This window comes from Macaca fascicularis, chromosome 8, assembly GCF_037993035.2.
Source record: "Macaca fascicularis isolate 582-1 chromosome 8, T2T-MFA8v1.1".
NCBI lineage: Eukaryota > Metazoa > Chordata > Mammalia > Primates > Cercopithecidae > Macaca > Macaca fascicularis.
Window position 1 is genome coordinate 135,269,445 of NC_088382.1, and position 27,600 is coordinate 135,297,044.

A 27,600-nucleotide genomic window follows, 5' to 3' on the forward strand; every position below is an offset into this window, starting at 1 on the left:
GATGATGAGAGACACATGGCCCAGTCGTCTCTGTCCCTCTACCTGAGAGCAGGCCAAATACCAGATATGCAAAATAAACATCTTAGACTAGTTAACCCTGGGTATCTGGCCACCTGACTGCAGATGCATGAGTGAGCTCAATCAAGATCAGCCATGCCTGGCCCCAGTAAGCAGATGAATTCAGCCAGCCCATAGATTTGTAAGCAACAATAAATGCTTATTGCTCCAAGCAGGGATTGCCAAACTACAGCCTATGGGCTGACTAGCCACCTATTTTTGTATAAAAAATTTTATTAGAACTTAGTCATGTCATTTATTTATGCATTGTCCATGACTCCCTTTGAGTTACAAAGGCAGACCTGAGTAGTTGCAACAGATATCCTGTAATCTGCAGAGCCTAAAATACTACCTTTTAAGAAAATGTTTGCTTGCCCCTGGTTTAAAGGTATTCAGTTGTGGAGCAGCTTGTTACACAGCGCTAGCTGACTGATGCATAGGTCCTGGAATAAAGGGCAGGTGAGGGCACAAAGGAAGGATTTGTTGCTGTCCACTGACTATGACATGCGTTGGGAGAGGCTCTGTAGAGGAAGTGATGCTAAATGTGTCTTAAGCCATGTGTAGACTTGGGCTCAGAGGGAAATGATGAGGAAATCAAAGGTCAGAATGATTGTGATCAGGCCAAGGTCATGTGGCAGGTCTCCTGATTCCTGTTCGGGGACACTTTTTTCCTTGTCCCAGTGGACAATTTAACCTTTTGGATAAGAGAGAGGAGGACACTGGGGCCAGACAGAGCTGGGTTCACATTCCAGCTCTACCGTTTCTGAGATAGATGATTTCACATTCCAGCTCTACCATTTCTGAGACAGATGATTTTGGGTAACTTACTTAGTTTCTCTGTACCTAAGCTTCCTCATTCATAAAACGGGGAAAATGACATTGATCTCACAGAGTTGTTATGAAATTAAATGAGATGATGAGCAGAGGTTCTGGTATACCACTTTACAATTATAAAAGAATGCTGCAGAGATAAAGACAGCTTAGAAATACTTGCCATGAGGCTTTCTGTTTTAATCAGGGTGGGAGATTTCAGCTAAAGGAAGTTTTATCACCCTCCTTTGCTGATTGCTCTACTGCTGAATTTCTAGTGGGATGGATGGTTTTGGGCATCAGTCATATATACCCATGAACCCTATATCTCGTGGAGACCACCTGCTTCCCTTCTGGAATTATCTCACCCCGGAGACTTCCACCACCAACAGCTTCTTGGGGCCCCCACTCTGGGCTGCTCTCTCTCTCTGTTTCACAACCCACTGCAAATGGTGGCAGAGCCTGTGGGCTGAGGAGATCTGGTCACTTTGTGCATATCTCTAAGTTCCTGTTTCTCTGGGCTGAGACTGAGCCCATCCACATGCCCATTTAATGATGAGGAAAAATGGAAGGTTTTGAGCTGGATTTAAGAAAGTGCTCCTCTGAGCACCTATGATGTGCCAGGCCCTGTTCTGGGCTCTGGGAATTAGGGATGAGCCAGCCGTGTTTCTCTTTCTTCACAGAACTCAGAGTTTGCTGCAGGAGGTGCACCTGCAAATGGATGTTTTCAACACAAGATGGAGAGTGTAGCAGCAGAGCAAACCCAGGGCTCCAGGGAAGCACAGCTTAGCTTTGGGCTCAGGAAATGACGTTCAGGATGAGTTTGAGCCGAGTCTTCTAGCATAAGTAGGAGTCTGCCAGATAAAGACAGAGGGGAAAAGGCATCCCAGATGGAGGAAGCAGCATGAGCAAAGGTGGGGTGAGGAAACAGCTCAGCCTGTGCATTGTGTGCCAGGAGCTTGGTGTTGCTGCGCAGGGAGTCTGAGTTAAGGGAAAGGTAAAGCCAGCAGAGTAAGCAGGAGTGTAGACCACATCGTCATCCAAAGGATTGAAGCACAGAGGGACCTGGCAGATGGGAGGCAGAGTAGATGCTGGATGTAAGAGATTTCAGTGACCCTGGCCATGAGTCACCATAACAGGTGATGGTTTCTGCTTTCTTGGCCTCCAGGAAGGCAGAGTTTAAAGAAGTTTCCAGCATTAATATGGGTCTGTTCAATTCTGAAGCCCACTAAGGTTTCACCATCGGGTTACATTCTATTTCTTACCAAACCTAACAGAAGATTTTATCATGTTGCTTCATAACGTATGGTGGGACACAGAGGAGGTTGATAAACCATATTGAGTGCATGAGTAGGGGATGGGGGAGAGGAAGAGGAGATGGGGACATCCTATCCTGTGCTGCATGACTCCAAGAGGTGATAGTCAGGGTCTAGGGAGAGCATGTGTGGTTTGTGTGTATGTGTGAGGGTCTAGGGATAAGGCCAGTGATGGGCTCAGAGGAGAAGTTTGGTAAGCATTTGGAAATCCTTTCTACTCTTCCACATGAATGAAGAAGTGAATCCAAACCTGGAAGTGGATATTTTTAAAAAAGTCCCATCATCATTTTGGGAGCTGAGATGTCCAAGTGTCACAAAAGAGAATTTCTCAATGAGGAACTGACTAGCAAGGGAGAAAAATACCCTTTAAAAACACTTCCTGCTAGAAGTCAAATGGGAGGCAAACAAGAGTTGCACCATCAATGCAGCATTCTTCTGGGTTCGTTCTCTGACTTTAGAAGAGGTTGGTTTCTACAAATGCAGCATTCTGCTCCCGGATCACCAGCTTCCCCAAACTCTAGCCACAGGAGTTGAAACTTTCAGTGGATCGGTTTGTGCAGGGCCTGTGCTGGCATCGAAGGGTTCCCTGATGATCAATCTGTAGGGAATGAGGAGGGAGGCAAGGGCTTCCCCAGTCATGCCAGAGGCAGAGTGACCCAGGACATAAGTCATGCACTCCATTCCTCTGCCTCCATGCGAACTTGTGGTGGCCATTCCAAACCAGTGGAAAGAAATTCCATTTTATTCTTAGTGATTTTTGCATGGGAGACAGCTGACGTTCAGATCTGGGCTCATAATCTTCCACTTGCGTCGATCCTGCAGGAAAAGCTGGCTTTGGCCAATGGCCATTAACCTCCCGCTGCCTGGCAGACCCTTTGCAAGGCTCAGGGATGAACAACAGGATGGCTGCGGGAATGGCTTTTGAGTTAGACCTCCCCCCACACCCTGGGGAGCCCTGGCTCTCCCCTCACCAGTTGTGTCACTTTGAGAAAGCTATTCACCTTCCTCAGCCTCGGTTTCCGTATCTGAAAAATAGGAGCCATGCTCACCTCATAGGGAGTAAGTGATACCATGATTGTAAAGTGCTCGAGGCATGCTCAGCGCACAGTAAGAGCTCCAGAGGAGTCTCCATGCATGCTGTGTTCATGACCACAGTAACTATATGACCAGACTGTGTTCACACAGGTGCATGCCAAAAATCTGATGACACGGTCCCTGTCAGCGTTCTCACAGTCTCTGGGGAGGTAAACATGAGGTGTTTTGGGAAAACAAGGAAGAGATTCCTAACTCACTTTCAGATGTGTGTGTGTGTGTTTGTGAGGATGTGTATGTGTTGAGTGGTGTGAGCATAAGTGTGTGAGTGGATGTGTGTGTCTGAGCATGGGTGTGTAAATATGTGTGTGACAGAGTTGAGTGTGGTGTATGTGAATGTGAGTACAGGTATCTGTGAGAGGCTGTGCATGTGCTGGGTGTGTGTATGCATATGTGTGTGTGAATGTAGGTGTCTACATGTTGGGTTGAGCATAAGTGAATAATATGTGCGTATGAGAGAGTTGAGTGTATGTGGTGTATGTGCGAGTGTGTGTGTATGTAAGCGTGTGTGAGTTAAGCATGTGTGGTTTGCGTGTATGTGTGAGGGAGAGTTGTGTGTGTGTATGAGAGTTGTGTGGGTGGCATAGGTGTCTGTGTGTGAGTGTGCAAGTGTGTGTGAGTTAGGTGTGAGGGTCTGCGTGTGAGAGTGTGTGTTTAAGAGTCGGGTGTGAGGGGCGCTTGTGAGTGTGCAAGTGTGTGTGAGGGTCAGGTGTGAGAGGGGGCTGAGTGTGAGTGTGTGTGTGAGAAGTGTGGGGGCTGTGTGTGTGTGTGAGGGTCAAGGGTGAGGGGGCTGCGTGTGTGTGTGAGAGGTGTGAGGGGCTGCGTGTCAGTATGTGTGTGTAAGAGTGCATGCATGTGAGTGTGTGTGAGAGGTGTGAGGGGCTGCGTGTGAATGTGTGTGTGTGAGAGGTGTGAGAGGCTGCGTGTGAGTGTGTGTGTAAGAGTGCATGCAAGAGTGTGTGTGTAAGAGTGTGTGAAAGTTAGGTGTGAGAGGCTGCGTGTGAGTGTGTGTGTGTGAGAGAGAGTTAGGTGTGAGAGGGGGCTGCTTGTGAGTGTGTATGCGACGGCTTTTAGGCACTTTGGTGCTTGCTTGTGCCGAGTGTTGAGGATGGAACAGTTTGCAGAGCGTGCACACTAGGAGGCGTTAGGGGATGCCTGACAAGCATTTATTCATTCAGTCATTCAGCAAATACATATTTGGGGTCTAATCTGTGCTGGGTTTTGCGCCACGCAGTGGGGACATCGCTGGTTCTTGCGCACCTTCTTTGCGGTTCTTCTCTGTGGCCCGCCTGGCTCCACTCCTAGCCCTGCTTGGAGCCCTGGAGGCCGACCCTGCCAGCTGCACTCCCAGGCTCCCTGTCACTGTCTTCTGGTTGAGTCCGGTCTGTAGAGGGCTCTGGCAGGAGACCAAAGGGCAAAGGGAGAGGGAGATTCGCATCTTGGGCAGCAGCTGGGCCCCTCCACAAGTGTGGTCCCTGCCCCTCTTTCGAGTCTCCAGTAACACCATCTCCTCCCCTTGCTCCTTCAGCTGAGTGAGGGGCCCCCACTTGCTAGTTCTGGGAGCCCCAGCATCCAGAATGGTTCTTTCATGACATGATCTTCATTTGCACAGTCTGGGGTGAATTCCTTTTTCTGCTGCATCCTTACGGACACACCTAGCAATGTGCTAGGTGGTTGTTCAATTAGGTTGTTGGTTGTTCAATTAGGCTTGAGTGTCTTTCTTGGGATGAATTCCCAGCCTCCTCTTTGTTTCCCTTCCCTTCCCTTCCCTTCCCTTCCCTTCCCTTCCCTTCCCTTCCCTTCCCTTCCCTTCCCTTCCCTTCCCTTCCCTTCCCTTCCCTTCCCTTCCCTCCCCTCCCTTCCCTTCCCTCTATTCCCCTCCCCTCCCTTCCCTCTATTCCCCTCCCCTCCCTTCCCTTCCCTCCCCTCCCCTCCCCTCCCCTCCCCTCCCCTCCCCTCCCTTCCCTTCCCTTCCCTTCCCTCTATTCCCCTCCCCTCCCCTCCCCTCCCCTCCCCTCCCCTCCCCTCCCCTCCCCTCCCCTCCTTTCTTTTTTGCTGTAAAAGCAGCAAATCAACAGACTGGAGACTCTGAGGTTTGCTTTAATTCTGAAAATTCTAGATTTGGCTTTCTGTTCTCTTGCCTGCTCTGGGGTGGGGGCTCTGCTCTTGGTGGTTCCAGAATGCTCTTCACTTTGGGGAGGAGGAGGGGGAAGATCAGTATCTGCATCCAGCTGTGCCCTTCCAGGGGCACCTGCGGGCAGCTGTCAACAGCCCCGGCAGTTCCTCCTTCAGAACTGCTCTGCCTCCCCCAGCCTCCTCCCACTTTCCTCAGCTGCTTTCTGCATCATCCCCTTGACCCCCCCCACCCACCGACTGCCAGAGGGCCAAAAGGAGTCTTCTAGTTCATTGTGTTATGCAGTAGATATGTGTAGAGCACCTGCTCTGTGCCTGTCCCTGCTCTGAACACTGAGGATCCAGCAGTGAGCATGGCCAGCAGTGGCCCTGCCTTCATGGAGCTTGTACTCTGTTGGGAAGAGAGAGACGATAAACAAAGAAATACATGATCCTAATAGATCAGGTGGTGGTGCACGCTTAGATGAAAAATGAAATAGGCAGCCGGGCACGGTAGCTCACGCCTGTGATCCCAGCACTTTGGGAGGCCGAGGTGGGGGGATCAGCTGAGGTCAGGAGTTCAAGACCAGCCTGGCCAACATGGTGAAACCCCATCTCTACTAAAAATACAAAAATTAGCCAGGTATGGAGTGGGCACCTGTAATCCCAGCTACTCAGGAGGCTGAGGCAGGAGAATCGCTTGAACCCGGGAGGTGGAGGTTGCAGTGAGCCAAGATCATGCCACTGCACTCCAGCCTGGGCAACAGAGTGAGACTCTGTCTCAAAAAAAGAAAAAGAAAAAAGAAACAGGTTAAGGAGATAAACGATGCTGGCGTGGGGTATGTGAGCTGTTTCATACAGGGTGGTCTTGGAGGGCCTGTGGAGAAGGTGACATTTGAGCAGAGACTGGGAGAAGCGAGGGAGGGGCCCACAGATGTCTGAGAGAGAGTGCACCGGGCAGAGCAGGCCGCAGGTGCAGAGGCCTTGAGGGAACCTGTGGGGGTATTGCAGGAAGAGTGACCAGAGGGAGGATGAGGGAGGCAGTGGCAGGTCATGAGATCCTGAAGGCACAGAACAGACCTTGTAAGGCCTCACAAGCATGGGGATCACTTTGGAATTTATTCTGAGTGAAATGGAGGCCTTTGCAGAAATAGAGAAGTAATAAAGATTTCAGGATCACTCTGTCTGTTGTGTGGAGGAGGTAGCGGGTGGGCAAGAGCAGAAGCAGAAAACCAGAAAGGGACCGTCCCAAGGACAGGAAGACCTGCCACCCCTGCCGGCACCAGCATATCTGCAAGCACAGCATGACATAATGCAGGGTCCACACGAAGTGTTGGTTGCTGTTCTCGTAATTGATAGCATTGTCATCACTCCAGCAACGTGTGAACTTGCGGAAGTTACTTTTTCTTTCCAAGGTTCAGGTTCTTCATCCATGAGATGAGGGTAATAATATCTACCTTTTAGGGCTGCTGTGGGGATTTATGCTGCTTAGGTATGTAACGCTCACAGAAAGTGAATACGATAACTATGATTCCCATTTTAGGGATGAGGAAACTGAGGCTCCACTTAACTGAGGCCATACCTTGGCCATCTGATTCTAAACATTCAGGCCTATCAGAAAGGAATGCCTCCAAATCTGGGGCTAACAGAGATGTTTCATGTCTGTGTTTTATGTTCCTTTGTGGCTAAGGTGAGCTCAAGATCCTTTTCTTCTAGTTCAGCAGATTCTAGGTTCTTACTCCCAGTGATCAAGGAAAGCCCAGAGTCCTACTTCTTTGACCACAACAAGCTCATAATTCTATCCTGTTGGCTCTGAAATCAGTTAATTACATCAAGAGGGACAGATTCGCCTTCACTGTGCTCTGTTCCTCACAGAGAGCATCGTGGAGATGAAAAGACACTATAATAATGGCAATTGATTCCGTAGTTTCTTGAGTCAGACACTATGCAAAGCACCTTATATATGCTACCCCATTTAATCCCCAGAGCAACCCTATGAGATTAATATCATGCTCATCTGCTTGCTACAGGTGAGGAAACGGAAGTTTAGAAAGGTTAAATAATTTGCCCAAGGTCATGTCCCTAGTGAAGGGCAGAATCAGGGTTTGAATCTAGGACTTGATAACTTAGGTGTGTGCTCCCTCCACGAATCTTCTGTTTATTCTTCTATTCCATGTCCAGCTTGGTCATGGAATATGCATGCATGGAATAATTAATTAATTAGATGACTAATTAATTTATTTGGCTGAATAAATGGCACTGACTTGGAACCATGGGGAGAACAGGTTAGCGAAAGAATGACTGATTGGAATCAGGTGAGTCTGGAAGGAGGCTGGGGCTTCTGGGCTTGCTATCAATGTGGTCCTAGGCAAAGTGTCTGGCAGGATGGAGACCTCCCCCGCCCAAAAGATGTCCACACCTGAAGGCTTGGAACCTGTGAATGTGTTATCATATGTAGCAGAAAGGACTTTGCAGATGTAATTAAGGTTATGGATCTTGAAGTGAGAAGATTATCCTGATGGGCTCGACTGAATCACTGGAGTCCTTACAAGTGGAGACCCTCCCTGGCCGTGGTCAGAGGGAGAGATGTCAAGAGAAGAAGAGTCAGAGAGAAAGACTCACCTGGCCATTGTGGGCTTTGAAAATGGAGGGAGAGGAGCGTGAGCCATGGGGTATAGATGGTGTGGTTCCCTGGATCAGGGCTTCGAGTCAGGAATCACCAGCTTTGGGTCCTCTCGAGCTGTGTTCTGCCATTGTCACACCTCTCTAGCTGCACACCCAGGGAAAGGTTGCCCGCTTTTTCTTTGTGTCATCAAGGAAGGTTTTTTTTGTTTTGTTTTGTTTTTCTTTCACCTCTCACTTGCCATGTGACCTGAGCTAAATGACTTTTCTGTTTGAGTCCCTTTTCCATGTCAGCAAAATAAAGATGTGCTCTGGACAACCTCTCAGACATCCTTTAGCTCTAAGATTCTGTGGGTCCGTGTGTTTCCAAGAAGAAAAACCAACCCCCAAACAAAAACAAAACTAAAAGCAAAAGGATTGACATCACTACCTTAGAAAAATAAGAGCTAACCTTTACTGGCTGGAAACCAGACCCTGTTCATTTAACAGCTCATTGAATCCCCTAAAAGGTAAGTGCTGCTCTTATTCCTGGGCACAGAGAGGTGAGGTGTCTGGCCTCAGTCACACAACATGAACGTGACATGGCTGGGCTTCACCCTCAGCAGTTGTCCTCCACAGACCATGCTAATAACCAAGAGCATTGGACCATTTCCATGTTCACTCCTCCATCCTTTGGGTTATCCTGAGTCATCAGCAAGGGCTGATCATGTCTTGCTTACACCCATCTTGTCTTGGCTTTAACTCTATTTTCCTAGTATCGTCAGGTCACACTTTTGTGTTTCCTGGAAATCCAGAGCTGAGCTGGAAGAATATTCAGAGATGCTTAATACTCATGTCTTCATATTGTTGGATGATATGTGGGTCCCATACTCTAAGTGATTACAATCATAGCTGATGTTTGTTGAGTACTTATTATACACTGGGTCCATCCTTAGAACTTTATGTGTGTGATGGACATAAAGATGGAAACAATAGCCACTGGGGACTACTGCAGGGGGTGGGGAGGGAGGGGAATGTGGATTGAAAAAACTGCCTATTGGGTACTATGCTCACTACCTGGGTGAAAGGGTCCATATCCCATACTTCAGTATCACACCGTATACCCATGTAACAAACCTGCACATGGACTCCCTGAATCTAAAATAAAATTTGAAGAAGTCTCAGTTGCCTAATGGATAAGGCATAGGCCTCCTAAAATAAAATTTGAAATTATGGAAAAAAAAAAAAAGAACTTGACGTGTGTTAACACTTTCACTTCTCACACCCACCCTGTCTGATGAGTTAGGCCTTCCTATCATCGCATTCTGCAGATGAGGAAATGGAAGCATGGAGCATGGCTGGGATAATGTGCCCGTGTCACACAGAGAACGTGACGAGGCATTCCTGGGATTCAAACCCAGGCTGTCCGCCCACAGACACCAGGCTTCTCCTCACTTCACTTTACTGTCTTTTTCAAGATAGCCTCTTCTGCATAGTAATTCTATGAAATGTTTTTAGAGACTCTGTAATGAAAGGGTTCCATGGTTGAATAAGTTTGTATAAGCAAGGTTAAATAAATAAAACTAAAGTTTCTCTACTCCTGGACTCTTTTTTTTTTTTTTTTTAATTTGAGAGGGAGTCTCACTTTGTTGCCCAGGTTGGAGTGCAGTGGCATGATCTCAGCTCACTGCAAACTCCACCTCCCAGGTTCAAATGATTCTCTTGCCTCAGTCTCCCAGGTAGCTGGGACTGCAGGTGTGCACCACCACGTCTGGCTTATTTTTGTATTTTTGTAGAGACAGGGTTTTGGCATGTTGGCCAGGCTGGTCTTGAACTCCTGACCTCAAGTGATCTGCGCACCTCGGCCTCCCAAAGTGCTGGGATTCCAGGCATGAGCCACTGTGCCCGGCCTCCTGGATTCTTGAAGAACCAGATGGTTATCAGGATCTTCATGAGCAGGATGGAGCAGGCACATGCGTTGAGCTCATTTGACCATGGGGACTCTATTTGTGGTGGATCATCTCAGGGCATATGTTTTGTGAAAATTGGCTGTAGAGGCATTCTAGGTGGGAAGATTTTTAGAGGAAGGAGTCATAGCTCCAGTTTCTGTTTAGTTCTCACTCCTCCATTCCAATTGTCCTCCAAATATCCCATCATTGCCCCACTAATGACTGTGCTGGCCCTGCTGTGCACCTGGCATGCATTCAGGGAATAACAAGCTTATGTACTGAGTTTCCAGAAAGTACAGTGCAAACTTTCAGTGTACCCAATTGGTAATTTGCCATTTAGAGAATTCTTCCTAAAGTAGATGATTTCTGTTAAAGCAAATCACTATTCCTAACTGATTTATACTTTTGGTAAATCTAAATTTTCATGAAATAGGCTTTTAAAGCAAGCCACATTTGGATTTTCTCCTATGGACAGGAAGAAAAAGTTGGATGGGTACAGAAGGACAGAACAGGGCGTGGAAACCATAGGATAAAAGCTGTGGGTTTTCCCCAAAAGTTGCTCAAAGGAATAATGTGACTTCTGCTTTTCTTCTCCTCTGGGTGGCAGTTGGGGAATCCAGCAGCCTGTTGAGAAGACAGAACTAGTTAAGTTGTGGGGAGGTGCAGTCTAATTGTTAAATCTTTAAAAGCCTTGGTTGTCTGACCTGCTGGTTTTCTTGCTTACAGCCCCTGCAGATATATTCTCAGCCTACTTTAACTCTGGCATGCAAGGTTTTTCTCCTTGCTGAGTATCATTTGGTTAATTTCCATGTTCAATTCTACTCTGTCCATGATTACCACGCACCTACTATGGTCTTGCTTTGAGTCAGGCACTGTGGCTTTAGTAATCATTATAATTCACACATTAATTCATTCATAAGGTCCTGGAGATACCGAGATGAGTGAAGCATGATCTCTGCTTTGGAGGAGAACTCAATGGAATAGACACGAATAAGCCAAATAGAGAGTCGATCTGAACTTGTGGCAGAATTTAACGGTCAACAGGGATGGAGAAACACAGAGGTTTGAGAGATCATAACCATGTGCTGGGATAGTTTGGTCTGGAAAGTTTTCTTGATGGAAGGGGCAACTGAGGCAGGCTTTGAAAGATGAGTAAGATGTAGTTATACAGAGAAGTTGGTAGAAAAGACCTGGTAGAAGAAACTTCCTGAGCAAGGAGAAGGACTTGAGGATGTCTAGAGGGTATTATTAGTTTGTCGGTGGCAAAGTGGCACTAGATCTAAGTTCTCTGGCTTTTTCTATGACAACTGGTGACCTTTCCTATGTTAGATCCTCTCCTAACGTCTGACAGTAATGGAAATCTTTAGGTGTAGAGTTTCTAAACAGCCTAGGTAAGTCATTTAACTTTTGGTAACTCATTTTTTTTTTTTTAATCAGCAGAAGGGGGACAAAGTACTTAATTTATGAGGTTAAGGTAAGAATTATAAGTGAATGATATATATAAAGCTTTAGAACAATGGATGACACCTAATAATTGACCATTAAATGTTAGCTATTATTATCATTACTACTACTATTCTGGAATACAGGAGGATTTCAGCAAACAGTTGGCCATGAGAACTCTAAGGGTAGGCACACTTAATTATTTCTGCATCTTAATTATTGCCAGATTGTGAGCTGGTAGCTTTCAATAGACCCCCATGCTATTGGGCCAACTCTCTATCTTCATGTGTATCCTGCGTGAGTTCCTCTCGGGTAAAGAATATTTGACCCCTGTTTAGAAAGATTGCCTTTCACAATCTCCCAGTTCTCTAGATGGGACTTGCTGAGCTGACAGAATGTACAGGGAAGAACTAACTATTTTTAGGGTGAACTAGAAAGATTAGAACTTTGTTCTCTTCTCAAATAGCAAACCTCCAACCTGTGGAAATCCAGAGAGGAGTTATTGAAGAATCAGAGGTAGGGAGGTGTTTGTTGTACTCTTTTTTATTTTTATTTTATTATTAGTTTTTTGAGACGGAGTCTCACTCTGTTGCCCAGGCTGGAGCGCAGTGGCATGATCTCGGTTCGCTGAAACCTCAACTGCCCTGGGTTCAAGAGATTCTCCTGCCTCAGCCTTCCAAATAGCTGGGATTACAGGCACCTGCCACCGTGCCCAGCTAATTTTCGTGTTTTTAGTAGAGACAGGGTTTCACCATGTTGGCCAGGCTGGTCTTGAACTCCTGACCTCATGATCCATCCTCCTCAGCCCCCCAAAGTGCTGGGATTACAGGCATGAGCCACCGCGCTCGGGCTGTTGCACTCTTACTGCTTAAAATTCTCGCATAAAAATAATAACAGATCCCTGGTGATGGAGCATCTTCTCTCTGTCAGGCCCTAGGTGCATGCTTTATACATACACTATTGTTCCATGTTTACAGCAACCTCATGAGATTGGTTTTATTCTTCTATTTTGCAGATAAGAAAATTGAGGCATGGAAACAAAGAATGTTGTCCACAGCCACACCGAGAGGACAAAGTAGAGCTGGAATTCCAACCCTGGTCTGTTCAGCTTCAAGACCCAATCTCTCTATGAGGATGAAAATAATGAAACAAATCAAAACAGATGAAACAACCTCAGCCTACAGGCCAAAGAATGCACTCACTCACTCAAGTCATAGTGAAGATGTGGAACACATCATTTTGCTGGTACAGAGGCAGATTCACAGCTGAGAACGTCAGGGATTCTGTCTCAGAGGTGCTCATGTCCTTATGAGGGAGGTGTAAGGACTACCTTGTTTTTCGTCTGCCCATCTTCTTCATTTCATATTGGGATCTCCCCTTCCCAGTTCGCACGCCAGCTGGAAGGTTTGCCAGTCCAAATCCCAGCACTCCTCTGGCCAAGGGGTGAATGCTTGACTCATATTGGAAAATCAGACTATAGGAAAGTAAATGATGCCCCCCTAATCTGAAAATGGCTACAGTTGATTAACCTGGCTAGCAGCACCCTGAAGATAGCTGCCCATTTGTTCCTGCCATCTGGCCATTCAGCTTTCCTTCTTTCTGGGAGCTTCCTTGTGGCAGCTACTGTAAGTTGGTTCACTCAGCACCCATTCCATTTTCCATCAAGCTGTGATTTCTCTACTCTAGAACGTGGAAGGCTCAAAGCTCACTTTCCCAGACGTCCTTGCAGCTAGGTGTGGCCATGATACTTGACCAGCGAGATGCAAGTGTAAGTCTGCTGGGGCTGTCTATCCCCTTTCTCCTTCCTATTGGAATGTGGACCTGATGATTGTAGCTGTGGCAGATACCTTATGAGCATGAGGGAAAGCTTAAGAGAATTGCAGGCACCAACCTGACACTGCTTAGTGACGTCAGGCAGGCACGGACTTCCCTTTGGGCTCCTTGCTGAAGAACTCCATAGTGATTTCTGTTACTTGTGGCCAAACTCACCTCTTCACTGATACATGATCTGCACACTTTCTTTGCACTTTTATAAACAGGGTGTGTGCTTGAGGTAGGCAGAGTTTCTGTTTGCAACTAAGAAACCTTAATTGACATAAGGGAAGGAAAATAGTATTATGATGATACAAAGCAAACCACAACACCATCCAGAATAAAATATATTCTGGCAGGAGGACGGTCACAATACAAGTTCATATAGACGTAGTCTGTCACATTTTTAAGTTTCCTCACAATGTTTTCCTTTGACTGTCCCAGATATCCTATAAAGTAAGAATTATTTTTATCCCCATCTTAAAGGTTAAAAAAATCTCAGAGTTTAAGTACTGTGGAAATTATTAGGTTGGTGCAAAAGCAGTTGTGGTTTTTGCCATTTCTTTCAATTACTTTAAAGGCAAAAACCACAATTGCTTTTATACCAACCTAATAAGAGAATAAAGTGATTAATTAAAACTGTGAGAGCTTCATGAAATGGGTGGTTTTAAGCTGAGTTTTGAAGGATGAACAGGCTTTTGAGAAAGGCAGTAGGTGGTGGACAGAACATTCTAGCTGAAGCAAGAGCTGCTAATGCTGGAAGGCTGGGTGAGTTTGGAAAGTGTGGCTGGTGCTCAGGGCTGGGGCCTAGAGAACTTGGGAAGCACGTGAGGGTAGGAGGTTTGGAATAGTTGGCAGGGGCCAGATCATGAAGGGTCAGTACCCTGGCAGCCTCTTTGGATTGCAGAGAACAGAGGCATCCAGGTGAGCTCGAGTAATGAGGTCATTGTGAAGATGCATATGGGAACAAAGGAGGTTCTAGAATTAGGGCAAAGATTCTTGGGAACTGGGACTACACCACAACCAACACCACAGAGTGAATGAAAACCTCAGAACAGTCAGACCTTATAGAGGTTGGAATGTACTCTGGCAACATGAATCTGTTCAGAATCAAACCTAGTTCCAGTAATTGACTTATACTGTCTTCCTCTCAGTAGCAAAAACTCATTGGTTCCTACTCTAAAGGTCGGCTATTAACATGAAACCCTTTTGTATTCGATTCTCTGTGTGTATCCTCAGCTTACATCCTCCAGAGTGTGTATTAGGATGAAATCAGCTCTGCTGTGATAACAGATAACTCTAAAACCATCAGGGCTTTACATCATTACACAAAGTGCCACCTGAAACATGTGTCCTCAAAGTTCCCCATGGCAAGAGAAGATAGGGACCCAGGAAGCACACAAGTCCTTAATATTTTTAATTCTTATCTTTGCATTCCATTCATCAGAAGTAGCTACATGGCGCTACCTAATTGCAAAGGAGCTGGGAAAGAGGAAATCACACAGAGTATTTGATAATCGTGAACACTCCCTGCTATGAATCTGAGGGATCTCGCTGGTCACCCTCATCTCTACTCGGCAATGTGCTCTTGACAGGGACACCTCATTGGCCCCTTTCCAGGAATGCATTGGCTTGGCTGCCCTTTAGTCAGATGTCCTCTCCTGGTCCAATGAGCTGTGGCCTGGAAAGAAGAGGTCACGGTCTCTGTGACGTAGGCAGGACAATTTCCATTTGAGGACTTTAATGATTTAATGGAATCACTTCACTATATTATGTGAAGACTGGGAGTTTATGTTGAGGCACTGGGGAGCCATGGAGGGTGTTAGCAGGGCAGTGAGAGGCATGGTTGGATTTACGTTTCTCACAGGTCACTCTGAGGCTGGCCTCAGCATAATGGGTTGGAGGTAGAGAGACTAGTTGTAATGCTGCTGTTATTGTCCAAGGAAGACACTAGACAGACACGGAATTGAGGTAAAAGGCTGAAAGCGAAGACCTTGCAGAATTGAAGCAGGCAGGAAGTCATATGCCAGAATAATATACAGAGTATCTCACACTTGATTGTCATCAGAAGTGAATGAGACCCTGTCTATAGAGAACGTAGCACACAGACTCAGCATCTGCTATTATGCCCTACTCAAAATGTTTGATACAGGACCTCTCAGCCTCTGCTGGAATACTTCCAGGGACGGGAAGCTTACCACTGTTTCAGCAGTCTGTATATTGTGAACATAGTTAATACTTTGAAAATGCCTTCTTAGATTAATCTCAATTCTTCCCTCCTCCTCCTTTTATCCTTTGTTTCTCCACCCATCATCCTTTTCTCTAGGAAAAGGACATCTCCTAAGGAAGGGAGACAAATCCTTTTGGCTCCCTCAGATTTTCTCCTCCTCCTCCTCCTTCCAGCTTCCCAAGAAATCCCAGAATAGAACTTCCACTCAAGGTCCCATATTGGCCTTGTCTCTAGGGACATTATGATTTTCCTTTATCAAGATGGGAGCATCCTAGGCTTTCCAGGGAGCAGAGCCTGGACCTCTGAGAGGCCACAGACCATGGAATCAGTAGAAGTTATTGGTCATTAAAATGCTTTCCTGGATATTCTTATAACAGGAAAAGATTATGGTGAGATAATGGGAAATCGCTTAAGCCAGGAGAAGGAGGGTCTTGGGGACTAGTAGGTATGATGTTCAGCTAACTGGGCCCTTATGCTGGCAGTTCTAGGCCTCAAAGTCATCCCAGTGGTCAAAGCCTTCTTGATCACTGAAATCAGGTGTCTCCAGTTAGTGTTCATGTTTTAATCTGAATACAAAGCCCAGTTCCACTTTGCTCTGTTTATGTCTTTAGTGCTTATTTATTGAGTGCCCCCTAGGATCCAGGCAGTGAGAACTCTGACGAACCTGGGAGGCAGAGCTTGCAGTGAGCCAAGATCGCACCACTGTACTCCAGCCTAGGGAACAAGAGCAAAACTCCATCTCAAAAAAAAAAAAAAAAAGGTGATAATTTAAAAAAACAGTAATATGTGGGCCAAACATTTTATATAGATTATTTTATTTAATCTTACCAGTGATCCTATGAGAAACTTTTCTATTCCCATTTTGCAAATGGGAAATTGAGGTTTAGAAAGGTCAAGTAAAATGCCCGCGATGACACAGCTAGGAGCTGGAATTCATGTCCTCACTTGAAAATACTTTTTGCTTTGCTTCCCCATTACACACACACACACATACACATGCACGTGTACACATGCATACACATACTCTGGGAGACCAGAGGGGAAGCAGCACCTAACCAGCCCAGGATTGCAGGGATCACTTCCTGCAGAAGTGATATTGGAGCTGAGTCCTCAGGAAGTGTGCAAGCTTACCAGATAGAGGGGAGGAAGAGCCTTCCAGGCAGATGGAAGGACATGGACAGCATGCCAGGTGAGAGGGTGTGCAGTGGATCTGGGGAATCTCTAAGTTGTTTATGGTTGACATATGACTTGACTGGAGAGAAGGATGGGAGATGAAGATTAACAGGTGGACAAAGTTGGGCCAGAATGGGGGAAGACAGGCATAGTCACTGTGACCTTTGTGATGGCTGGAGGAGGTGACCTGACAAATACGCATTCTCTGTAAAACAGGAGTAGCCTTCAGGCCACATTGTCTCCATCTGCTCGCTCCTCCCTGCAAGCCCTAGGCTAAGTGAGAAAGTGCCTCCTGAAGCTCTTATTGTCAAAAGGATGGAGTTCCTGAAAGAATGGAAGATGTGTGTTCACTCTTAGCTTTATAACTTGTTATTTGAGGGAATCTTGGGCTGGCCTCTTCTCTAAATCTCAGTTTTCTTGTCTATAAAGTGGGGTTATTAATACCAATGTCATCACAAAGTTGTAATAGGGAATAAATCAAATAACATAAAAACATACACATGCTTCATAACTATTTTGTGTTTAACTCTTTGTTCTGGTTACCCATTGCTGCATAAAAAAGACCCCAGAACTTAGTTGTGTAAAACAACTTTTGTTTTGCTTCCGAGTCTACGATTTGGGCAGAGCTTGGCAGGGAACTGCTCATCTCTGCTCTACTCACTTTCAGCTGTGGCAGCTTAAAGGCGGAAGCTGGAGTCATCCGAAAGCTTTTTATTCCTAGGCCTAGTAGTTGCTGCTGGCTGTTAGCTAGGACCTTAGCTGAGACTGTAGAGCATCTCGCCTGGCCTCTTCATGTGGCTCCCTGAACAACAGGGTTGTTGCTCCCAGGAGGAACCTGAGAGAGCACCAGGTAGAAGCAGTAAGATAACCTAGCTCCAGAAATTAGATAGTGTTGCTTCTACTTCATTGTATTTACTAAAAATGAGTCACCAAGCTTGGACCACATTCAAGAGGAGGAGAATTATACTCTATCGTTTGATGAGACAAGTTCCACTGGCTGAGCTAAGGTCACACTGCTGGAACTGGGGAATGGGTTAATGGCTCAGAAGAAGCTCTTCCTGCATCCTAGGCTGGTTAGATACTCCCCCCATCAAAAGATGGAAATTTGTTTTAAAACCATGTTTTAAAACCAACACACCTTTTGCAGCAAGTTGCTATCATGTGGCAGGCAATGAGTCAGGTGGGGGTGGATATGAGCAGTAGGGAAGATGAAGTAAAGTCTCATTCCTATTTTGCACTGATTTTAATGAGATTAACAACACTTATATGGCTGATATCTCAGCTGAAACACTCAGATGAAATTGCTTTATGGCATAAACAGGTAAGCTATTATATTGTATTTCACAGAGGGGCACTGTCAGAACAGTATCAGTTGGTTGAAAGTAATACAAGCTTAGTTCATCCTTAACAAAACACTAGCAAAACTGAATTGAACAGCACATTAAAAAGATAGTTCACCATGATCAGGTAGGATTCATCTCAGGGATGCAAGGATGGTTCAACATATGCAAATCAACACATGTGATATATCCGGTCAACAGAATCAAGGACAAAAACCATATCATTTCAGTAGACACAGAAGGAGCATTTGATAAAATTCAATATCTCTTTATGATTAAAAACTCTCAAAAAACTAGGCATAGAAGGTATATCCTTAACACAATAAAGCTGAGATCCAGCCACTACACTCCAGCCTGGGCGACAGAGCGAGACTCCATCTCAAAAAAAAAATAATAATAAAAAAAAATAATAATAATAAAAATAAAAAAAAAGACCATATATAACAAATCACAGCAAACATCATACTGAATGGGAAAAAGTTGAAAGATTTTTCTTTAAAATCTAGAACAATACAAGGATGCCCATTTTCAACATTTTTATTCAAACTAGTGTTAAAGGTGCTAGCCACAGCAATAAGACAAGATAAAGGGTACCCAAATATGAAAGGAATAAGTCAAATTGTCTCTGTTTGCAGGTAATGTGATCTTATTGAAAATTCCAAAGTCTTAACTGAAATCTTTTAGAACTAATATATGAACTCAGTAAAGTTGTGGTGTACAAAATCAACATGCAAAAATCAGTAGTGTTTCTATAGACCAATAGCAAACTAGCTAACAAAGAAATCAACACAACAATCCTATGTACAAAAGCTACAAAAAATACATAGGAGTAAATTTATCCAAAAAGGTGAAAGATCTTTACAGTAAAAACCATAAAACATTGATGAAAGAAGTTGAAGAGGATACAAATAAATGGAAAGACATTCTGTGTTCATGGATTGGAAGAACTGACATTATTACAATGTTCATACTACATAATGAGATCTACAATTCAATGCAATCTCAATCAAAATACCAATGTCGTTTTTCATAAAATAGAAAGAAATCCTAAAATTTTTATGGAACTGTAGAAGACTCAGAATAGCTAAAGCAATCTTGAGCAAGAAAAACAAAACTAGAGGCATCACACTACCTGACTTCAAAATATGTATACTACAAAACTATAGTAATCTGAACAGCATAATGTTGGCATTAAAATAGGCACAGACCAGTGGGACAAAAGAGAGAACCCAGAAACAAATCCACTCATTTATAGCCAACTGATTTGCTACAAAGATGCTAACAGTACACATTGGGGGAAAAGACAGTCTCTTCAATAAATGGTGCTGGGAAAACTGGATATTCACATGCAGAAGAATGAAACCAGTCCCCTATCTCTTACCATATACAAAAATCAACTGAAAATGAATTAAAGACTTAAATATAACATCCAAAACTCTAAAACCACTAGAAGAAAACATAGAGAAAATCCTTCATGGCATAGGTCTGGGCAAACATTTTTTTGGATAAGAACCCAAAAGCACAGGCAATAAAAGCAAAAATAGAAAATGGGATTATATCAAACTAGGAAGCTTCTGTACAACAAAGGAAATAATCAACAGAGTAAAGAGACAATCTACACAATTTGAGAAAAATATTTGCAAACTACTATGCATCTGACAAGGGGTTAATATCCAGAATGTATAAGAAACTCAAACAACTCAATAACAAAAAACAAATAATCTGATTTAAAAATGGGCAAAAGACTTGAATAGACATTATCAAAAGAAGACATACAAATGGCCAACAGGTATATGAAAAAATGCTCAACATCACTAATCATTAGGGAAATGCAAATCAAAACCGCAATGAGATATTGCCTCACTCCAATTAGAATGACTATTATCAAAAAGACAAAAAATAACCAATGATGCCATGAATGTGGAGAAAAGGGAACCCTTGTCCGTTGAAGGTGGGAATGTAAATTGGTACGGCCATTATGGAAAACAATGTGGAGGTTCCTCAAAAGATTAAAAATAGAACTACCACGTGATCCAGCAATCCCACTACTGCGTATTTATTCAAAGGAAATGAAATCAGTATGTCAAAGAGATACTTGCATTCCCATGTTTACTGCAGGACTATTTTCAACTTAGATATGGAATCAACCTAAGTGCCTATCAATGGACGAGTGGATAAAAAAAAGTGGTATATATACACAATGAAATACTATTTAGCTATAAAGAAGAAGGAAATCCTGTAATTTGTGACAACATGGATTAACCTGGAGGACGTTATGTTAAGTGAAAAAACACAGGCACAGAAAGACAAATACCACATGATTTCACTCATTTCTGGAATATAAAAAAAGCTGATCTCATTTAAGTACACAGTAGAATAGTGGTTACCTGAAACTGGGAAGGATAAGGGGTGAAGGGAATGGGGAGAGATTGATCAGGGGGTACAAAATTACAGATAGGAGGAATACGTTCTGGTGTTCTATTGCATAAAAGGGTCACTATAGATAATAATATGATATTGTATATTTCAAAATAATTAGAATAGAGCATTTTGAATATTCTCCCTGCAAAGAAATGATAAGTGTTTGAAGTAACGGATAAGTTAAATGCCTTGATTTGATCGTTACACATGTTTACAAGTATTAAAACATCACAGTCACCCATAAATTTTTACAATATTGTGTCAATTGAAAATAAAATAAAACCTAAAGAAAGCCTGGTTCAAACTAACTTACATAATGAAGTGACTTCACTGGCTTATGTAAATAAAAGTCTAGAGTGTGTGCTTTAGGCAGTGCTTGGTACAGCCACATAAAGATGCTTCTGATGAACTGTTTTTGTTTTTTTTCTATTTCTTTCTCTTTGCCTTCCATGGTTGCGAGACAGCTGCTGGAAGCTCCTTGGTTATGTGTCTAGCCAGATAAAAACAGATGATTTTTCTCTTTTGTTTCTGGCAAACATCCTGAAATTCACTCTGATTGGACCAGTTTAGATGACATGACTACTCGTGGACCAATCACTGTCTGAGACTAGGTGGAACTCAATGATTAACTTAGCCAAGGCCACACTCCTGGAGCTGAATAGGGGTGGATTAGCTTTCCCTGAACCTCGTGATGGAAATTAGCAGCAAGGGAGAACAGAGAAAGGTCCTGAGGAGCTACTCATCATTACCCACTTCATGTCTTCCTTCATCATCTTTTTCATCTCCCCTGCCCACTATGCCTGTTTTAATAACGAAGAATGTTAAGCTGGGCTTTGGGCTGGGCATGTGAAAGCTTGTTCTTTGTTCTGTTCGAGAAAAACTCTACTGCCAGGCGTGGTGGCTCACGCCTGTAATCCCAACACTTTGGGAGACCAAGGCAGGAGGATCACTTGAGTCCAGGAATTTGAGAACAGCCTGGGCAACATGGTGAAACCCTGTCTCTACAAAAAATACAAAAATTATCTGGCCATGCTGGTGCATGCCTGTGATCCCAGCTACTAGAGAAGCTGAGGTGGGAGGATCGCTTGAGCTGGGGGCGCTGAGGCTTCAGTGAGCCATGATGGTGCCACTGCATTCCAGCCTGGGCGATAGAGTGAGTTCCTGTCCTCCTCCCCCAAAAAAGAAAACCTCCAAAGAATTGTTCCTTTGGGGGCCCTGCCTCTTCCCTCTGAGACTCTGGCCTCTAGGAGGCTGAGGCTGGAGATAAACCTCACAGAAGCAGATCATCAACTGGAAGGGACTTAAGGTCACATTGTCCTGGTGTGAAAACTGAGGCTGAGAGAGAATCCCTGGGCCACAGAGTCACAGAGCCTCCCTTTCCTCTGATACTGTCATGCCCTAAACTAAGAACTAAAGTGCATGCATGCACACATGCACTAACAGCCCTGACTAGAAACTTCTCCTCTGTAGTACTTAGTTTTCCTCTCTGTAAGATGAAGTGACTTCTTTGGCCCTAGGTTCTGCAGTGAAGCAAGAGTGAATTAGCTAAATACAAGCCCAGCTCTCCTAGGAATTGTGGTGCACCTGCAGGAAAGCGTGGTGGGTGTGTGCATTTTGAACAAGCTTCCTAGGTAGCACTGAATCCCAGCCTCACATCACTTTGAACCATCACATGAGGTCCCTTCCACTCCTGCCTCCAGACCTCTGAGCTTAGCCTCATCTATTAGTCTGTTTTCACACTGCTAATAAAGACATACCCAAGACTGGGCAATTTACAAGAGAAAGAGGTTTAATTGGACTTAGATTTCTGGGGGAGCCTAAAAATCATGGCGGAAGGCAAGGAAGAGCAAGTCACATCTTACATGGATGACTGCAGGGAAAGAGAGAACTTTTACAGGGAAATGCCTCTTTTTAAAATGACCAGGTCTCAGGGGATTTATTCACTATCACAAGAACAACAAGGGAAAGACTGCTCCCATGATTCAATTACCTTCTACCACGTCCCTCCCACAACATGTGGGAATTCAAGATGAGATTTGGGCGGGGACACAGCAAAACCATATCACCTTGGTTGCAGGACTAAGAGAAAGGAAAAGGCAGGGGTTGTCCTGAGGGAACTGCCCTGGGTGACTCTCCTGCAGAGGGAAGGAAAGAGACTTTGGTGTATTGTCCAGAGCCCAGTACGCCTGGCCAAGACTTTGCAAGGGTGCTTCTGGCTGGGCCTGAATATTCTGATGCCCTGGGCAATGTCGTCATGCAGTGAGGCCACATGCCGGCCAGAAGCGCTTTGGCTGACCAGTGCCATCTGTGAGGCAAGGAGCACTGCATCCCTCCCCCACCACCCCCCACAGCACTCAGGTTACTGAGTGTTTCTAGAAGGAAAGGGTTTTAGGAGGAAGGTCAGACTTGGAGTCGAGACCCCCAGATTCCAGTCCAGATGCAGCTACCTATGGGCGAAATGGTCCTAGCAACTATGAGCCTCAGTTTTCTCATCTGAAAAGGAGGACTGACAGCTGCTGCCCAGGCTTCTTCTTTTATAAGGCCCAGGATTTAAAAAGGCAGTGAAGCAATTGGTGAAATGACTCGGTTGGCAAAACTCATGTTGGAGGATTATTATTCCTGTTCAAAATAACAGCAGCTTCAAAGCTGGAACCTGGAGGCTCCCGCAGAGTCCAGCACTGCCAGCAAGCTGCCATCTTGCAGATTGAGATGAAGATACAAGAGGCAGAGAGGAAAAGCTGCTCCTGGAGGCTTCTTGCCTGATTCTTTGTCTCTCTCTCTCTCTCTCTTTTTTTTATTAGAGGACTGCAGGGGATCTGGGTGGCTTCCAACTTATACAGCGCTACCTGATAGAATAATTTGTGCTGCCTGGGCACCTGTCATCACCTCCAGAGAGACAACAGACTGGAGGTGGAAAACAAGATGCATACAAGGCTGCTGCCCCACCTGCCCTCCCCTCACTGTGCTCCTCTGTGCCTGTAACTCTCTGATTCTTGGAGTTTCCTGAACTGTGTCATTCAGGTGCTCTCTCACGACGCTGGCTAACCTGTCTCCCATCTGTAAGATTGCTTCCCAGATATTTGAAGTCAACCCACGTTTTCATTCTTAAATATGTATCTTTGGCTTGGCATGGTGGCTCATGCCTATAATCCCAGCACTTTGGGAGGCTGAAGTGGGAGAATCACTTGGGTTCAGAAGTTCAAAATCAATCTGGGCAACATAGGAAGACCCCCATCTGTACAAAAAATTTAAAAAATTAGTCAGGCATGGTGGTGCACACCTGTGGTCCCTGTACTCAAGGAGGCTGAGGTGGGAGGATCACCTGACCCCAGGAAGTGGAGGCTGCGGTGAGCCATGATCACACAACTGCACTCCAGCCTGAGTGACAGAGCAAGACCACCCACGCCCTCTCTATATTTAACAGAAACTTCTCTGTTGTAACTGTAAGCCCAACTCCCTTGTGAGTAACAACAAGTTACTGTAGGTATAAATATGTGATTATGAAAATAAAAAATTGTGTGCATCCTAAAGAAATTTAAGGACACAGATACATATAGTGTTAATTACACACAGTGCAACTGGAGTAATGTGCAAAGTGCTTTGAAATCAGTATTTGCAGGTGGTGTGTTGGAAAAGACACAGGCTTTGAGGCTGGACATCTGGGTTTTGATTCCAGCTCTGCCACTCACTGTATAACCTTGAACAAATTTCTTAACCTCTCTGAACTTTGGTTTTCCTATCTAAATAAGGGAGACTGATCACTTCATGTCCTTCCAGTGGTGTATGTACCACACATTGGAAAGCCCTGGAAGAGCGGATGCAGTCAGTGCCTGGGGAGCATGTATAGGTGTTGAGATCCATGTGCAGCATGTTGATGTGCATGCAGCAGCTGATTCTGATTTAATCCAAGTCTTCAGGACCTTTTGCAGATGAGGCAGCCACGGATTAAGGAGAGATTAAGTGACTTTCCCAAAGTCCCTAGCCAGGAAACAGTGGAAATGGGGATCAAAGTGGATCATTGGACCCCATACCCAATATATTTGGCATGATTGACAGCATTGAGCACACGGTGGTGGCCAAGAAAGTTTTTGAATGAGGAAAGCAACCGCAGAGAGGTGGCATGCGACAGCTGAAGGAATGCGGATTAGAATGCCGACGTAAGAGTTCTAGAATGTCTGTTCGAATCAGTGGCTCTCCGCTGGTGGTCATGAAGCTGCAGGTGGCTGGGCTGCAGGAACTCTCTCCCTTCCTCCTGAGGGTAGGTCGAGGGCCTCATCTGATGGATGTTTAGTTTTTCTATTTTTCCTTTCTCAAGAGCAGGTCCTTCCCCCACCTTTTAAATTGTGAGTTTGAGTAAGATTCCATTGGGAAGAGAAGAAAATCTCTCTCTCTCTCTCTGTGTATATGTATATATATATAAATATATATAAATAAATATTTTACATAAATGTATAAAAATATATGAATTATATATATATAAATATATATATATTTGCTAAGAGCACGTTTGAAGAGTTTTGTTTTAGGTGACCTTCAAGGTCTCCCCTAAATCTCATTGGTTTTATAATTGGAGTATGGGCATTTCTGTATCCTGGTTATGTAGTGTTAGAGAAGTCGGTCAGCATTCTGTCTTCACTCCTTCATCTGTAAAATGGGCATGAGGAGACAAACCGTACTTCGCGGGGTTATCATGTGAACGCGCCCTGAGAAGAGCAAAGGATTCTGCAAAAGCATGGGATTAGTGAATTGGTGTCATCATCAACGATTTCTTGCATGGTATCTCTGAGCTGCATTCTGGAAAGGGCTGGAGATACAGAGAACCACCAGACACAGAGACTGCTGGGAAATAAAGAAGCATGGGTTGACAGTCTCCCGGGAAATAGGTAAATGATCCAGCAGTTTCAATGGGGAAATGATGAGTGCCCCAAGGTAAGCATGAGTGCCCCAGGTCACAGACCCTGCCTGGGGCTGGGGGTGACAGGAAGAGAGTGGGAGTTGTAGGAAAGTGACATCTGGCATGGATCTTCAATGGGGGCAGGGGGGAAATAATAATTACATTGAGTCTATATGTATATATATTATTCACACACAGTTTTATGCACCCAAAATTAAGACTTGTAAGCTTTCATTTCTCCTTTTGTGCAAGGATCTTATAGAGACAAAAGTAAACGCAAAGAATACCATTGGGCCAATGTTGTGAACTTTGTTAGTGACTTTTGCTCCACCCTTTTTGTCAACAAATAGAATTCAACCAACAAATGTGCTAGGGTCTGTTCTCTTGAGAACACTGTTCTCTTGAGCACCATCAACTGTGAGAGCCTAGAGGGCCCCCGAATATGTCCTGTCCAACCTGTGCACAGATAAAAAAAATCTGGAACCTAGAGAGGTGAGGGATCTTTACCAAGGCCAGGAAGTATAGAAGTCAGGTTGAGATCTGGGGGCTCCTTGTGTAACACAGGCTCCAGGGACTTCAGAATGGGAGCAGCGGTGTGTGCAGAGGCCAGGCCTAGAGGTCTGTAGTCTGAGGGCCAGGGTTGAAGTCCATCGCTGATTTCATCCAACAATGGTTGCCTGTGTATATGTCCGTTAGTAAGCTGTAGGCTGAGGGTATAGAGAGAAATAAACCACTCTCCTTGCTTTAAGGACACAGGTACATAAAGTGTTAATTACACGCAGTGCAACTGGAGTAATGTGCGAAGTGCTTTGAAATCAGTATTTGCAAGTGGTGTGTTGGAAATAACACAGGTCTGAGGCCGGACTCCTGGGTTTTGATTCCAGCTCTACCACTCACTGTGGAACCTTGAACAAGTTTCTTAACCTCTCTGAACTTCGGTTTTCCTATCTAGATAAAGGAGAATGATAACCCACCTATCAGCATTGATGAATAAAGAGTAAACAAGATAACACTGGTACAGGGCCCGGGTCAATAACCGAGGACTAGCATCACCAAGTGTAAGGGCTTGGGCGAGACAGTCAACCTCTTCAACCTTCTGAGAGCTTTGAATGCTCTCACCATACAATGAGGTGATGGAAGTGAAATGTGCTTTGTAAAACTGTGACACGTTGAGCAAATCATTTTTGGGATTTTTAGCCAGTCCTCATTAGCATATGAAAGGCAAGGTGGCAGGGCCGTTGTCAAAATCCAGTGGGTTCTGTGGGTAGGAAACCAGGCCAGTCTCTGATTTTATGCCTCTTTCACCCACTGCCCTCTTAGCCTCCATTCATTTCCCTTCCATCACCTGAAACCTAACTGCATTCTGGATGAGGACCTATAGATCTTAGGCTTGGTTTCTATTAGTAAAGCCCTTCTCCTGGGAGAGGGACTTACCATCAGGCCTGAGAAAGAAGTCAGGCGTGCTTGGAATGCAATTGCAAAAGAGGTTACAAGAGCCTGTGAGAATGCCGAAATCAAGTGATGTCGAGAGGTTTTGTTATTTTTGAAAAAATGACTCATTCTGAGAAACCCTGACAGCCTCAGAACATTCACCTAGTTGCTCATATGCATAACCCGGAGCCCACTGCAGAGGAAAACAAATCCTGTTGTCACGACTGAAGGAGGGGGTGGTGGGGGCAGTGAGGGCTCGTGGTGGAATGGGAATAGGGATGGGGTGACCATTTAATGGAGGAAGAGTTTGAAAATGACTCCTGCTCTGTGAGTGAACTGTTTTAATTTCGCAAGTCCTTTTCTCTAAATTGTTGTATTCAAGCCGTTACAAACACATCCGCTTGGAGGCAACACATATTCTCTTCGCATTCAACTGAGCCAGCCAGGGGAGATAAGATGGTTCCCATTTGACCCTCAAAGGAAATGGGCTGTCAGATGGCTGAAGCTATTTGTCCAAGATGAGGGGGCAGAAGAAGAAAGGAGAGAGAGAAAAAGAAGGAGGAGGAGGAGGAAGAAGGAGAAAGAAGGGGGTGGGAGAGGTGAGGAGGGGAGGGGAGGAGAGGAACGGGGAGGAGAGGAGAGAAGCGAAAACCATGCTTGTCTTGTGGAGAAAGACTGGGAAGGGCTGTTTCCAGTGGGGGCACCTGTTGGCCTCCTCATTGTGAGATGCTCCGGAGCATACGGGACCTTGAGTTAGGAGATGGGTTCTGGTTCTGCCCCTGCCCTTAGCCACCTGTGTGGCTTTGGGGAAACAGGTTCCTTCACCAAGTCACCAGTTCAGATCTGTAAAAGTATGGGCATGAGTGGAGTAAAATAGACCGAGAGCTTCTGAAATTTAACAGGCACATGAATGTTCTGG

General features: G+C 44.9%; 1 long non-coding RNA gene across 2 annotated transcripts in view; it reads left to right on the plus strand.

Moving 5' to 3' along the window:
- LOC135964816 (uncharacterized) overlaps positions 1-20,737 on the plus strand; it is a 91,444-nt gene extending 70,707 nt beyond the window's left edge. For both annotated transcript variants that reach the window (XR_012416944.1, XR_010577479.1), the window contains exon 3: positions 12,396-20,737. This is a non-coding gene — a long non-coding RNA (uncharacterized lncRNA). The remainder of the gene's footprint in view (positions 1-12,395) is intronic.
- The last annotated feature ends 6,863 nt before the right edge of the window (positions 20,738-27,600 follow it).